General features: G+C 38.1%; 1 non-coding gene across 1 annotated transcript; it reads right to left on the minus strand.

Moving 5' to 3' along the window:
• Positions 1-15,016: 15,016 nt before the first annotated feature.
• LOC118489472 lies at positions 15,017-15,122 on the minus strand. The gene has a single exon (XR_004887492.1). It is a non-coding gene; the product is annotated as a small nucleolar RNA R71 (small nucleolar RNA).
• Positions 15,123-15,615: the final 493 nt, after the last annotated feature.

The following is a 15,615-nucleotide window of genomic DNA, read 5'->3' on the forward strand; positions in this document are numbered from 1 at the left end:
CTTACATCAGATCATTAATTTACAACTTCATTAAGGAAGTTTAACAGTTTCTTCTCTGAAACACAAAGATACGACTTTTTTTAGGAGTACAACATTACCATGGTATGACATCAATGGTTCAAGAATTTCAAGATACTACCTGACAAAATAGTCGGGTCGGATCATGCGATTTGGGCCAGGACTGACTGATTTAAGAAAGATTTAATTGGTTCGGGTTAAAAAGCGAGTTGTGACCGTAATAGGTTTGGGTCAAAACAGGCTGATTTAGAAAAAAAGTATCAAATGACTAAAATTATCAAAATATAAATTGTTATAAAATCTTTCCAACTTCTGAACTACTGAAAATTGGTATTAAATTCATTCAAATGCATTTAAACATTTTTTTAACTGCATACCAAGTTTAGCAACAATCATACTATTAATAAAAATTTGGTCTGCAGACACATAAAACAATTTCTAAAATTTTATTACTGTTCTTTGATTGACTTCAGCAATTGAAAACAAGGATCCCGAGAAGTTCATAAGGATAGTTGTTCTTTTTTTTTTAACCTTTTAGCAAACAGTTAACTTGTGGAGCATTTCAAGTATCATAATATGTTTGAGTGCTCAATCGCAACAGGTAGCCTTTATCCTAGTAATCATCCAGATGTAAATGAACAACACTGAACCGAGTTTCTCATTTTCATCATTCGTAACCTCGACAACTATCCATTCTTTTCCAGCTACGTTTATTGGTCGATGTCAATGTGATTTAGTCGATGGCCCTTTGTTCAAGTGTGTTTTGATAATTTTCATTTGTCACGGGGTAAACTAGTCACCAAACCAAACATATACGGATGGATCGACCAAGTAGAGACTAGAAGCTTATTAATTTTCAAACCTACCAACTAAAGTTAAAATTTTAGCATAGCACATGAATGATTCCCATAATTTACCCTTATGATTTATTATTATCTTTTATAAACCTACATATTATATTAATATATTCGGTCTGAATCTGGGTAAACATGCTTACATTGTCTAACCATTGTCCATCTACTTGTGGCCTGGTGGTAGGAGGTTTAGGTTTTCAATAGAGACTCAAGTTCAATTCTCACTTATGTCATGTAAGATGAATATAGGCAATGAAGGATTTGAACTAGGCCTTATGTGAGGTTGTCAGTTCGATTCCCGAGCCCATGCGGGTTTTCGTCCCACCGTGTGTTACGCCAGAGAGTTCTGCTCTTGAGGTGGCATAACGACTGTCAAGTGGCGGTCGGCGGTATGGTTTCCCGTGGTTAAGACAACATAGCCTGGCCATAGTTGGGCAATTCGGGGCTCTCCGATTTGGAGAATGTGATAACCTTATATATGAAGTTCACCGTTCAAAAAAAAGATAGTCTAACCATTATCAGCTAATACAACACCTGTTCATACCCTCAATTTTTTATAACTAATCATATACCCGAATAAATGTTTTGGGTTTTATCGCAATACCTATTAAACCTTTATATACATGTGTCTTTAGGGTTTAAGATGATATGAAAAACACTACAAATCTAAAGTAGGGTGTGTTAAGGCATATCCTAAGACATGTGGTATGTTATTTTAGAGTAAATTGTCATTTTAGTCTTTGAGGTTTCTTTTAAATTATCAATTTAGTTTAAATAGTTTTTTTTCCTCCGGATCTCTGAGTTTTTCATTTCTTAGTCATTTTGGTCCAACCTACTAACTTCGTTAAAAATGTCAGTTAACTCTAAATAGTTTGGTGGATGCCATGTTCATCCAAAAAATATTTTTTTCTTTTCTTCGGTTATATATAAAAAAACTTTAATTATGTATAATGTAACAACCCGACTCTCTGGTTGTTTCTATTTACTGTCATTTCAATCGTAAACGCTTGTACTCAGAGATTCGATTAATGCCAAGGGTTACTACATTTTAAACGCATTTTACATCGCTTATTTATCGCATTTATCGCGTTAAACGCTTATTACTTGTACGCTTATCACAACGCAAACTCGAAACGTGGATTTATTTATATTATTTGTGTTAATTGTGTGTTTACTTGTTTAGTATGTTTTGTGATTATTAACGCATCGCTTAAAACGCTCAAACGCTCACACTCGCAACTCGATTTATCGCACTGAAACGCAACACAACGCAATGCTTAATATCTCGCTAAAATACTTAATGTACTCGTACTAACTAATGCAACAAAACGCACCAAACGAGCATCCTACACGCGAAACGAGAAACTAATTGCACAAAAGAAGCCCTTCGAACGAAGCCACCTGTGCGATCCCACCTCCTCTATAAATACCTAGCCACTCTCGTCTCATTCTAACTTGCTGCCATTTTCTCCAAAACGCTGCCGAATTGCTGTCCAACTGTTTTCAAGTAAGATTTACTCATTTTTACATGTTCCACAACGTTTTCCACTACAGATTTTCCACAAGATTCACTCCGATTTCATCCAAACTTCTCTCCTTTTACAAAAACTTTCATCTTTTATGTAGATCTTCATCTCTTTTCATCTAAACTTCATCCTTTTCATGAAAACCTTCATCTTTTTCATCAAGTCTTCTTGTTTTACAATGGATCTACACTTAACCGAGTGTATTGGGCCTAGTTTCAGCTTCCCGAGTTAGAAATCTACAGATTTCACACTCACCAAGTGTTAATCCAAATGAAAACCCTTTTTAAACTCTATTTTTACACAAAAACGGACCAAGACCGGCACATATTTCGTTCACTGGATAGTGGGACGAAGTGGTGTCGAAGTTGTCATGAATAGGACTTGAAAACACATCCGATTCAGACGAAAACACAGCTCCGAACGCCAAGAACAACCACGAATGCGAGCTGGACTCTTCTGTGCGAAGCCCGGCTTCGTACGAAGGCACTGACTTCGCACAACCCACCCCAATTCCCACTCGTGAGTTGAACAAAGACCTCTCCGACTCTAAGTTTAATCACTAGCTTAAGGTTGGAAGGATGAACACTCAATTTTCCTGAAGACAAATGTAACATTCCCATTTTTATCATATAAGAATTATAGTTTTGTTTAATTTTATTAACCACTAGTAAACTAGTTTATTTTTAATACAATTATTCGACTAAAATAGTTTTAAAAACTATTTTATATATAGTTGATTGAAATATTATAAATTGGCCTGTATGTGAGTGACCTTTTTAAATAAAATAAAAGTATATAAACTTATATTATTAGACGGGTAGATTACGGGTAAGTTGAAAATTAGAAAAATGAAGTATTTAGACGGACCCATGAACCGTTTAAATAATTAAAAATACATTATATTTGAACCTACTTTGTTTTTAATAAAACTGGGCTCAAACTGTAGATAAAATTAGTCTCGTTCTAATGACATATTTATTGTTTTGTAAAACGACATACTTTAGGGTGTAAGGAGTAGTTAAACACTTTGAAGTGGCAAACTAAAAAACCGACCAATCAGAGCGCGCCATGTCAATCAGTCAAAAGTGTTTAAACTTTGCTGAAAATTGTTGGCAGTGGTTTAAACACTTGCTGAGTGGCAAACTTTTTTTTTATTTTATGTTTTTTGTATATTTAAGAAATGGAAAAAACATAAACTTTTTAAAAATAAAAATAAAGCATTACATTTTAATTAAAAATAAAGCATTACATCTTAAATAAAAATAAAACATTACATTTTAAATAAAATCTAACTTAAAAAAAAACTAAAAATCACAAGGCCATCCATATTTTTTTGCGATCTCACGTTTTCTAGCGAGTGTGATTTCCAACATCACAGGGTGAACATTGTCGGTAGGCCGATTATACGTCTCCAAGTCCTTGTCAAACATTGTTTGTCGCAACGCCTCTCGTTGCTCATCCGCCAAGGTCAAATATTTTTCTTCTCGTATACGTTTAATTTCCATTATCTGTTTTTTCATGGCCTTGTACTCTTCGAATTTGTGTGTTATATCTATTGGATCTTCGTTTTTTGAAGACGGCCCTTTGTCCTTTTTCTCCTTTCTCGTTTGTCGTCTTGGTGGTGGTGGTGAAGGATCCTCGTTTATGTTGGGAATATCGAATCCGCTCGAGATTTCGACATTCGGTGATCCTCGTGTATAATTTCCCGAATCCGAAGACTTTCTTTTTAGACCCGAACCGGAGCTTTCTTCATTCAACAAAGGTACCGGCGACCACTTTTGATTTGTTCTAACAACCTCCCAAGCCGCAACATGAGCGAACTCAATTTTTTCTTTTCTTTTGTAATCCTTTAACGCTTGTTTCATTACATAAGCATCGTCACTCCCGCTAGGACGTAAACGATCCTATAATAATATATTATCAACAACTAAATCCAAATTTTTCGTTAAAAAATAAACCGTATAAAAAAAATTACCGCTTGATGATATAGACCGTTGAATGTGTTAATTTTTGTTTGCATCGTCATCCATTTTGAGCGAACTTGGTGGTGGGTTCGGTTACTTCCTCCGACCGTTTCGTTGAAGTGGTTTAGAACTCTCTTCCAAAAGCCATCCTTCTTTTGTTGATTGCCTTTCTTTTTATTCAAAGTGCAATGAACAAAAGCCTTTGCCAACGCCTCTTCTTGTCTAGGCGACCAACTTTCCCGTTTGGCTTTTCCTTTTCTTTCCGGTTCATCCGCAACATCTTCATCATCATCATCATCATCATCATCATCATGTAACTCTTGTTCTTGGGTTTCCGGCATGAACTCCTCATCGGCGTCATCTTGTACGTCTCTCGGTGATTGTGACATTGGGTTTTGAAAAGCAAACGGGTCAAAAGCATTTTGCGCTTCTGGGGAGTAATCATAATAACCGGCTTGAGTCATCCTCGGACCGTATTGCATCCAATTTTGGGTGGGTTGGGTATCATAACCGAAAGGTTGATGCATGGGTTGGTTAAAAAAAATGGAGGTTGGGTTTGATTCGCAAACCCAAGTTGCGGATTAAACGGGACACTAGTACCACCCGAACCACGTTTATCTTGAGGCCTCGACTTTGAACCGGACCCTACCATTTTCTTCTTGCCTTCACCCTTCTTTGAGCCTTCCATATTTTTCAAAATTTTTAACAGTGTGTAGAGTAGATTGAGAGAGTATGGTGTATTTTTTCAAAATATGTGACTAGTATTTATAGGGTAATTTAAAAAACAATTTTTTTTTTACATTTAACGGTAATATTACCGTTGGAAGGGGTGAAAAAATGGCAACAAGCATGCTTCTCGAATCGGCAACCTGTCACCGATTTGTTTCCTTTGCCGCGTCCCAACATCGTCGGCGGCGGTGTTTGCCGAGCTTTGCCGCATGCCACACCGTATACCCTTAGAAGTTATACGCTAAATAAGTAAAACTGCTATATTAATTATAATAATAAAAATAACATTAAATTTAAACACTAAGCACATAAAATTTAAATATACGGTTGTTTGGTTGTTTTGTAATGTACATAAAATTAAAAGAAAAAAATAAATAAAATAAAAATAAAAAAATGAAAGCTATCTAAGTGCATGCATGTATAGTATACACTTCAAAACTTGAAATTTAATGCCAAGAGAATACGTGGAGGATTTTGGAAAGCATGAGCCTCAAGCTCATTTTTATATAAATTTAAGACATACAAGCTCATATTCAATTGCTCGTTTCTTTCTACCAACTTTATGTCTCACCAACTTTTCATCTCTATTATTTTATTTTATTTTCAATAATAATAAATAAAGCCTTGCCCTATTTTAAGTGTTTTAACTCCCGATCACCGCTACCCTTTCCGATTGATCTGAGCCCCATAACGCATGTGTAGACTCTGCCCGACTAAGTTCGTTTGGGTTCGGTCTCGTGACATCGGGATAAGGTTAAATTAGAGGTACTATACTTACCATGAGTGCATTATATATTTTTAAAATAGCTCAGAAGTTATACCTAAGAGTTATACCAGGAGGCTTTCTAGTTGAACCCTAAAGTTACAAAGTGGGTCCATTCTCTTTTCTCACCGTTTTATTCCCTTTTTGTGATATAATTATATATAAAAATATCCCAAATGATGCATTAGTGAAAACCCGGACCCCTAAAACCCTAATCCATATCAAAAATAAGAAAACAAGATTTGTGGTCTTCTCGCGGGCCACGTAAAGAATAGGTAGGAGGTCACGCGGGCCGCGTCAACTTGAGAGTTGACCGGATAAGCATCCGGGGCTACGTGTCATCCACGTGGCACACCTACTCGTGACCCAACAAACCTATACGTAGGCTAGACCTCCTCACGGGCCGCGTAAGGTTGGTCTTAGGATTCACGCGGGTCGCGACAACCCCAGAAATCACCTATAAATAGCTTGGATCAGGAGCTTTCATTCTGTGTCAAAATCAATTCACAAAAACGAAGTTATACTGTTAGAAATCACAATTTCTATTAGCAAGGCGCTACTACGATACAGGGTATTAACTCGATCGCTGCTACGATTCAATATCCGATCGATTGAAACTATCTGAGGGATGTTTAAGTGCTGCTCAAACCCGTGTTATACTTTGTCATTCGTCGTGATTCCGACAGGAAGTTTGAGTGTAGCCCGAACTCGGGCTATACTCTGTCATTCGTTGCGAATCCGCTAGATGTTTAAGTATCGCACTTTGTCATTCGTCGTGAAGGTTTTAATCTCGTGAGCTTATCGTAAAAGTTGTATTCAGTTACTTACCTAGTTTCGTGTGCATTATTATTTAAATTAGGTTATCAGGCTTATCAATAGGCTAAACTCTACCCCATACACTTACAATCAAAGTAGATGCTAATTCTCAGAAGAATTTGAATCAGGAAGCTTGTTAAATCAATACTGCATGCTTATAATGTGAGTCATTCTCTTTTTACTAAAATTGCTTTCAAAATCATGTTTGGTTTTAAAGTTATAATTACAGGGATTAAGTCTTTGTAAGTCTTCAATTACAGCCGGTATGTGGGGTTTTGTATACATTACTTGATAATCGTCACCATTGGACAACGGGTTAGCCAATGGGTGATATGACCATAGTCACAGAATCGAGTCGAGTGACAAATACCGTTGGGTAAGTGGTTGATATAAACAATGTAATCACCCTTAATACTGTATATTATAACCAGGTGTCGTTTTGAGCAAAAAGAATGAACTCACGCAGTATTTCCTGCTGACAAAACCTTTTAAAAACGCGTTTCAGGTAATTACAGTAGATTGGAGTAAGAGTTGGATACGGCACCAACAAGACTTACAGAAGTGGCTCATTTTATCAATTAAATTGAATTAAGAAAAGTTGTTTTATGTAACCGGGTTTATCCCATCTGAAAAGCTACCTTTGTAAAACATGGGTTTATCCCCATCTATTTAATTAATAAAAAACCGGTGTTTCTAAACTCTGATATTTTTCCTAACTCACGGTTCTGATAAAATTTCCGCTGCAATGCTTTTGAAATAACCACCGGTACCACTTGGCTGCTCGCGGCGCCCGATTCCATCCAGGTGGGGTCGGGGGTCGTGACAGAAGGTGGTATCAGAGCCACTGATCTAAGCCAATATGTGTTGTGATAATAATACCTAAACTTAAATAAAAGAGTTAGGAGATTGCTATTAACTGGTAGCACACATGATAGCATTTAGACTTGAACCTAAGAAAAGATGCCTTAGTGTAAGCTAAGCTAAATACTTGTGTAAATAAAGTGTGATAGATTTTTGGTATGCCATGAGTGATAACTAGAACGTTGCAAGTATAATAAATAAGCAATAACACTTGACCAATGTTATTTCTTATTTATTAGTACTACTTTGTTCTAGAACATGATCCGTCATGTGAAGACTAATTTGCTTAGTCCTTGTTGAAAATCATAATACACTTTCCAAATCATTATTTAAGAAAAATACTATTTATGGGAAATACAAAATTTTTCTCTGGCAAGACTGGGTATGGTGTATTAGACTCTCCAGTTTGTCCGGTTATACTGAGGTTACCTCTCCGGCTAGAACCGGGTAAGCAGATATATAATATGTCAAACAAGTTACTAGATTTCCCTAAATATTATCATAACCTGATATCTGACTTGTTTTTGAAATAAGAATCTGTTAAATATATTGACCTTATGAAGGGTATGTATATTACAGCATGTGAAATTGTAAGACCCTTCTAATTTACTTGAATTTAATAATAGTTCAAAACATTTATAGATAAAAATTTGCCTAGTTAACATAGATTTCATAAATAAAGTTCATTAGTAGCAAGGACCTTAGTCGACTAACGACTAAGTTAAAATATCCAAAAATTGTTTAACGATTTGTTTACAACCCATAAACATAATGTACTAAAGTTTAAAACATTGCGGAAGCTTGTAAATAGTGTTCGGTTCTTCAAAAGCTAGCTCGATCATCTTCCGGTTAATTCCAACATCACCTAAGATCAAAACCACAACTAATGTTAGTTTTGATAAAGTTACAATATATATAAACAAGTTCCAAGGACCAAGCAATCAAGAAAATAAAATTTTCCGGATCAAGGAGGCGCCGCGTGACGCCAAGGGCCTAGGCGTCACGCCTAGCCCTGATTTTCACAGAATGTTCATTGCTGTGTTGTTGTACATTCCCAACTCAAAGTTTAATCAAGTCCCAACTTAAATTAGCCATAACTTATGATCTGTAAGTCCGTTTTTAGTGATTCTTTTTCCTATATGTCTGTAATTTCATTACCAACGTGTCTAATACGATAGTCATACCAAAATTTTAACTTTCGGACAGAAAGTCTATATGGCGCTATGCATTTATTCGACCCATTTCTACATGACACAAATTACTACCATTTAGCTAGTAAACTTATGAAGCTTATTACCCAACATCCCGGGCTTATCATCACTCGCATTTCTTGACCAATCTCATGGCTTAATGCTCTTGTGATTTCCAACTCCATTTTGACTCTCTAAAACACTAAAACAACAATTCACACAATTAAATGACCCGTTTGGCTCATCTTATGGAATTCCCCAATATGATGACTACCAAACGATTCTTTATCATTCTTAGACTAGTAATTCAAGTATCGATCATGGTCGCTACAATCAACACCCTATCTATCTTATAATGAAACTTCACAAAATTTAACAACGATTCATTTAATGTAACGGGTCAAGTTACATACCTTTAAAGCAAGCCCTTCAAACGTGCGTCCACACCGGTTTGCCCGCTCGATGCTCCAGCTTCCTTTCCTATAGAGTTCAATCACTTTATGTTTAGAACTCTTTGTTTCACATATATATAACGCACATTTTTCTGAACTTCATAATTATGCGTTTTAACTTAAATTTTCAGTTTCAAGCCTTCTTTGAGGCATTTTTACAAACACTTAGTGGGCAAAATTTTACATCTTTTATTTCCTAATTCATGGCTTACTACTTAGCCCTAATTTCACCCTAATCAACCATTTTACATGATTTTCAACTTCTAAATTTCTGAATTCACTTCAAAATTGTCAAATTATACTAGATCAACACTCTATTTCCTAGTGTTCATCAAATTACACATAACCCACTAATCACCTACAATGGTGTTCATAGGTTTCACTAAAATTTCACATGATTTCAACTTGTGTTTGTCTAGGGTTTGTCCCTAGACACTATATGGTTCCTAATTCATCATAAAACAAACATGCATCCATGAATTTCAGATTTTCCCAATTTCATGAGAATTTCAAACAGAGAATTAGCACCAAATTTCACATACCTTGTAACCCCCTTGTGATGAGGATCACGAATCTATGTTCAGATTTCGATTTGGGACAGGAATTAGCCTTCAATTGATCAAATTTGTGGAGTTAGGGTTTGGTGAGAAGCTTTGGTCGCTCCTCTGCTTGTTGATCGACTAGACACCTCAATTATGGGATGTTTGGTTTTGTTTTTACTACATCTAGTAACCTAAGTTCAAGTTTTGACAATATTAGCCCCTCACTTTTGTTTAACATAAAGTTTTATTGCTTTAACCCTATTTAAGTTAGACTTGTAGTTAACTAGGTTATAAATTCCTAGTTAATTTATTCTTGTTTATTTAAACTTTATAATTTTAATATAAAGTTTTATATTTCCGGGGTGTTACAAGTCCACCCCCTTAAAAGGGTTTCGTCCCCGAAACCGAATTACGTACAGAACAATTTAGGGTAGAGTCGTTGCATTTCTTCTTCGGATTCCCATGTAGTGTCTGAGCCTTTCCTATGCTCCCACTTGATATTGACTTGATCGATTTGTTTGTTTCGTAAGCGCTTGACCTTTCGATCTAAAATCTCCACTGGTCTCACCACGTATTTCAGGCTATTATCCACTTCGATATCATCGTAATGGATATAAGCTGCTTCGTCCGCTAGACACTTTCGCAATTGCGACACGTGAAACGTGCCATGTATTCCATTCAACTCTTCCGGTAGTTCAAGACGGTAAGCTACATTGCCAACCCGTTCGATGATTTTAAATGGCCCAATAAACCTCTGGCTTAGTTTTCCTTTTTTTCTGAATCTGATAACGCCCTTCCATGGGGAAACTTTTAGCATAACCATATCGCCTAACTGAAACTCAATCGGTCTTCGTATTTTGTCGGCATAAGACTTCTTTCTATCTTGGGCCGCTTTCAAGTGGGTTCGCACCACTTCAATTTTCTCCATAGTGATTCGGATTATATCCGTAGGTGCTAGTCCTCGTGGACCCACTTCTCCCCAACATACTGGAGTTCGACACTTTCTACCATATAACATCTCATACGGGGCCATTTTAATGCTCGCGTGATAGCTATTGTTATATGAAAATTCGACCAAGGGTAGATAGACATCCCAACTACCCCCGAAGTCGATAATGCAAGCCGCAACATATCCTCTAGCATCTGTATCGTTCTTTCGCTATGTCCATCCGTCTGAGGATGGTAGGCGGCACTGATGAACAATTTGGTCCCCATTTGCTCTTGGAAATCTCGCCAGAATTTCGAAGTGAATCGGGTGTCCCTATCAGACACGATGGATACCAGTACTCCATAACGCATTACTATCTCATTAGTGTAAACATCTGACATCTTTTCTGACGTATAAGTCTCACGAATCGGAATGAAGTGAGCACTTTTCGTCAATCTATCCACCACTACCCATATAGCATTGAAACCTCGGTTCGTCCTTGGTAGTTTGGTTAATAGGTCCATCGTAATATGTTCCCATTTCCAAACCGGGATTTCTAACGGTTGGAGTTTACCGTAGGGTTTTTGGTGTTCCGCCTTGACTTGTAGACATGTCAAACATTTTTCTACGTACTTCACAACGTCTCTTTTCATTCCGGGCCACCAATAGTTTTACTTTAAGTCATTATACATCTTGGTCGCTCCTGGATGGATGGAATAACGGGACTTGTGAGCTTCGTCTAGTAGAAGCTTTTTAACTCCGCATGTGTTAGGAACCCAAATTCTATTGAAACGTGTTTTCAAACCGTGGTTGCCTACTTCGAGATCCTTAACTTGGCCAACAATCCTTTCCTTTTTCCAGTTCTCTTCTTTCACTGCTTCTACTTGCGCCTCCCGGATACGTTCAAGTATACCCGAGGTCACCACGAGTTGCATTCATCTTACTCGTATTGGGACATAGTCCGCTTTTCTGCTCAAAGCATCCGCCACCACATTCGCCTTTCCGGGGTGATAGTGTATTTCACAGTCGAAATCTTTCACCGTTTCTAACCATCTCCTTTGTCGCATATTTAACTCCTTTTGATCAAAGAAGTATTTTAAGCTCTTATGATCAGTGAATATGGTGCACTTTACCCCATATAAATAGTGCCTCCATATTTTTAATGTAAATACCACCGCAGCCAACTCGAGATCGTGCGTGGGATATTTCTTCTCATGTATCTTCAATTGCCTCGAGGCATAAGCTATAACTTTGCCCCGTTGCATCAAAACGCATCCGAGCCCCGATAGTGAAGCATCCGAATAAACCACCAACTCTTCGAACCCGTCCGGCAACGTCAATACCGAAGCTTGAGTTAATTTCTCTTTCAGCGTTTGAAATGCTTTTTCTTGATCGACACCCCAAATGAACTTTTCTTCCTTCCGGGTTAGTATTGTTAGCGGTGATGCAATCTTGGAGAAATCTTGAATGAATCTCCTATAGTATCCCGCAAGCCCCAAAAAGCTTCTAATTTCCGAAGGGTTCTTCGGGGGATTCCATTTTGACACAGCCTCGATCTTCGACAGATCTACTAATACTCCGTCGGCACTTATGATGTGGCCAAGAAATTGCACCTCTCTTAACCAAAAGGCACACTTGGAGAATTTCGCATACAACCTCTCTCGTCTAAGTGTCTCTAGCACCTCATGTAAGTGGTGCGCATGTTCGGCTTCACTTTTTGAGTACACCAAAATATCATCGATAAACACGATGACAGACTTATCCAACATCGGTTTGTAAACCCGGTTCATGAGGTCCATGAAAGCCGCGGGTGCATTTGTTAGCCCAAACGACATCACGAGGAATTCGTAATGTCCGTATCGCTGACGGGTGGTCCATTGGACAACCCTTTACAATGTTAAAAGACAAGTTTATCCCTCATTTATGTGTGTAATTATCTTGAATTAGACAACTACTGTTGTTTATGTCTCAGGTACGGTTTGGCGGCTTAAATTGAGGAAAAATGCAGCTTTGGAAGGTTTAAAGTTGAACGGGTTGAGTGCGGAGCAAAGAATAAAAAACAAAGCATAAAATTCAGGTTGTCACCGTAAATTACGGTCCCACCGTAATTTACGGTGGACCTGAAATTGGCCTGGTTCCCACCGTACAACAGTTTAAATGTACCGTAACATGTTTATGTCCACCGTAATTTACGGTGGAGTCTGCGAACAATTGTGTAACTGCCATCATTAAGTCGGTTTTGGGGTGTCTTTTCACCTATTCTCATCATTGGACGTTGTGGGAACACATTGGGGGCGATTTTGGCTATCTTGGCTTGGTTCTAGACATTTTCTAACATTCGGTTTGTGTTTTTGATTTGTATGAACATTGAATTGCTTGTTATGATGATTCACCAAGCTATGTGTGGCTAAAACTTTCGGTGATCATCTTAGGTGCAGGTTTCTCTTGAACTTTTGTGTGTTTATTTCCGAACTTCTAGAATGATAACTTGTGTTTACTTGTTTATCATGGTGTATGCATAATTGTTTGTAGCGTGTTAATTGATAGTGCAATTCCTAGTCTCAATCGTACGTTCTTGGTGCCGTTGGCAATCGAGATATCACGGGAAGGGTTAGGGTTGGTTATTGATTAATTGGTTATCGGGAAACAACCTCGCGTTTATACAATCCGAGTACTTTGTTCCCTTTTATCACTTCAATTATCTATACACGAGTTATGTCTATGTAACTCTTTCTAGTTGGAATTACACACACTTGTTCAAAGAAACTGAATCCTAAGATGGTCATTGTTTTCCTAATCTGTTAAACAACCAATTTTGATTTGCACTTAGTTATTAATTTAGTTTTCTAAAACAACAATCTAAATCATTGATCTTTATTTTCTGCAAATTAGGTTAATTGTAGTTTAATTGCAAAGCTATATAATCGACATATTTTCCACATACTCCCTGAGTTCGATACCCTCTTACCACTTTCTATAGTTGTTTTTGGGATTAAATTTGATTGTGACCACGACATCACGTCAAATTTTGGCGCCGTTGCCGGGGAGTAGTGCGCAACGTGTGTCAATTTATTAGTTTTGTTTTGTTATTTTCGGGTTTACGCTGGTTGTGTTTAGTGTGCAGGTACTCAGGTGTATGCATACTAGGGGCTCTCACAGGTCATCACCGCTATCGTTTGATCCGGAAATTGAAAGAACGCTAAGACAAAACAGAGTTTTAGTACGAGAAAACAAAATCATTGGTTCACCCACTTCACCAATTACACCAAGAAACATCATGGCCGATTCACAAATTCCACCTACAATAGGTCAAACGACCTCATCCTTTATATCTACCTCCACCCAACCATCACCAAACACCACATTACCTAATACTACCGTCGAATTCACACCAACCAAAGTCACTCAACCAGTCACCACCCAAGTTGAACCCGCCATTACCTACAGCCCTTCTACCACAATCCCACCATTATCCTACTTCTTTCCCTCAACTACGGGTTAATCATCATCCAATTTCATAATTGCACCAAATTCGACTATTGTGCATACCACCTCATCCTTTAGACCACAACAACAATCGGGTTTTCAATATTCGACCTTTCCATTTGGGCAAAATTCGGGAATCCAAGGAGATGGTTATGATGAAGGTTTTGAGGATTTTGAGGGATATGATGAAGACGGTTATGCGTATGATCAAGGGGAATTTGGGTACGTGCAAGGTCAATCTCAAGTGATGTCAAGTGTTGGTGGAGTACAACAACAACAACAACTCATACCACAACACATCCAACCAAGACCACAAGGGCCACATGTTCAACAACCTATACCTTTGCAACAAGTTCGGCCACAAAATGTACGTCCACAATTCCAAAGACCACTTCAACGCCCACCGATACCGCAACAACAGTTTCAACAACCAATCGCATCACAAGGGCAAGTGCAAAGGCCAATGGGTCCTATTCCTCCAAGAGGTAGGTTCGGTGTACCAAGGAGGCACCTTATAGAAAATGTGAGGGGAATCGAAGCACATTTTAGGCTGGTAATCACTCATAACCCTTCACTGGTAGTCATTCCTCACAATGATCAAGGGAGAACATTTGAGGTGAGGACCAACTCGTTGCAAAGTTTACCAAAGTATAAGGGGTTGGCAACGGAGGAGCCTTACTTTCATTTGGAGGCTTATGACTCGATTTGTAACACTCTTGGGAGCCAAGGGTTCTCGGCCGACGATATTAAATTGGTATTATTCCAATTTTCCTTGGAAGAGAAGGCGAAAAAATGGTTCTACACTTTGCCTTCGGCATCCATATACACATGGGGGGAGATGCAACAAACTTTCTTGGATGAGTTTTACACCGCCCAAAAGACCAACGATGCTAGGAAGGGTTTGAGGAGTTTCCAACAACAACATGGTGAAATGTTCCATGAGGCATTTGAACGGTTTAATATGATGATAAAGAATTGCCCTCACCATGGAATTGAGTTGTGGGAGTTGATGAATGCCTTTCACGAAGGGTTGAGTGCCGAAGATGCACGTGATTTGATGTCCATTACCGGCGGGACTTTTGGTACAAATTATGAGAATGATGATTGGGAGTTCTTGGAAAGCATGGCAACTACATCAAAGAGGAAAGCTCAAGCATCAAGAAGAGCCCGACTGGCCATTGCCCGACCTCAAGTGCACGCCATAGATGATGGTAATGTTCAAACTACTAACCAAATTTATGATGTTTGTGCTTTGTGTAATGAAATAGGTCATGCGGCTGAAAATTGCCAAGGGGTGTTGGAAGGGCAATATGAAGAAGTCCACGCGGTTCAAGGCCAAGGTCAAGGAGGAGGTGGTAGGAATTACAACAACATGAACTCTAATACATACCACCCCGGGTTGAGGAACCACCCGAATTTTCGGTATGGGAACCCTTCAAATCAAGCTAACCCGAATTTTCAAGGCAGCCAAGGTAACTTTGGTTCA

This window comes from Helianthus annuus, chromosome 17 (genome assembly GCF_002127325.2).
Source record: "Helianthus annuus cultivar XRQ/B chromosome 17, HanXRQr2.0-SUNRISE, whole genome shotgun sequence".
Classification (NCBI taxonomy): domain Eukaryota; kingdom Viridiplantae; phylum Streptophyta; class Magnoliopsida; order Asterales; family Asteraceae; genus Helianthus; species Helianthus annuus.